The 1,058-nt window shown below is 48.7% G+C and overlaps 1 protein-coding gene across 1 annotated transcript in view; it reads left to right on the plus strand.

Annotated features, from left to right (window-relative positions):
• Positions 1 to 539: 539 nt before the first annotated feature.
• Positions 540 to 1,058, plus strand: part of CLMN (calmin) — a 163,227-nt gene continuing 162,708 nt past the window's right edge. The window contains exon 1 of the mRNA XM_069104253.1: positions 540 to 751. The gene's annotated coding sequence lies outside the window, so the exon portion shown is untranslated. The remainder of the gene's footprint in view (positions 752 to 1,058) is intronic.

Consider the following 1,058-nt stretch of genomic DNA (forward strand, 5'->3'; position numbering starts at 1 on the left):
AACACAGAATGTGGGAGCTAGAAGGGACTTTGCAATCACTCAGCCCAGACTCTTTCATTTTATTGAGGGAAAAGGTGAGTTCCTAAGAGGGAAATGACTTGCCCAAGTTAATATAAGAGCTGAGGCTATAAAGCTCTTTTCTCCACCAAACCAAGCATCCTCCAGTATGAAAGCTCTTTACTAAGAAACAAACAAGTCACACCCATAGTAGGTGTCTCAATATGACACAGGAAATACGGCTTAGGAGTCAAATCTGACTTGGTAGGAAAAAAGAGGAATAATTTTTCATTCCTTCCGGTGATATTGTCCCAAATCACATTTCTGGAATAAATCCAAGAGGACAGAGATACTAACATAGAAATGGATTCAGATATTCCAAGAAAAAAACTCTAAGACAGTTATGCCCCACTCTCCCAATCCACAGCAACTGTAACGAAGCCCCAGATTTCAGCTGGGGGGGGGGGAACTTCTCTGGGAACTTCTCAGAACTGGACTCCGCCTCCACGCTAATTCTGCCTCTCCTACCCTGCTTCAGTTTCCTAAACCCCTTGGCTCCGCCCCGCTCTTTCTGTCTCAATTCCAGGCCAATTTCCCGGGGCGTGGGCGGCTCCTCTCGGGTGGGCTGCAGCCTATCTGGAATTCAGGGAGTGGAGCAAGGGCAGAGAATGGTCAAGAATGACCCCGGATCTGGGGGCCGGGCCCAGCTCCCTGGACAAGAAGAGTCGCCAGGTCATCGGCAAATATTAACCAGGTGTGCCTGTCTCTCCCGATCGCCGCCGTCACTTGGTTTAAACCTGCTGTGCGTCACCCGGAGCAGAGCCTCAACAACTCAGAGACATCACAATATAGGCGGCGGGGACCTCAGACTTCATCATCACCAACCAGTAACGAAAGAAAGAAAATACAAACAAACAAAAAACACGAAAAAAAAGAAACAGGGGAAGGAAAACATACACACAAACAACTGCTCCATTCCAGGCTCGGATTGAGTTTTGCCTTCCTCCCTCCTCCCTTCCCCTTCCCCGTTCCCTCTTCCCCTTTCCTTACCTTCCCTCACC

The sequence above is a fragment of the Petaurus breviceps genome, unplaced genomic scaffold (genome assembly GCF_028583685.1).
Source record: "Petaurus breviceps papuanus isolate PSGF00001 unplaced genomic scaffold, PetGlider_PUasm1.0 685, whole genome shotgun sequence".
Classification (NCBI taxonomy): Eukaryota; Metazoa; Chordata; class Mammalia; order Diprotodontia; family Petauridae; genus Petaurus; species Petaurus breviceps.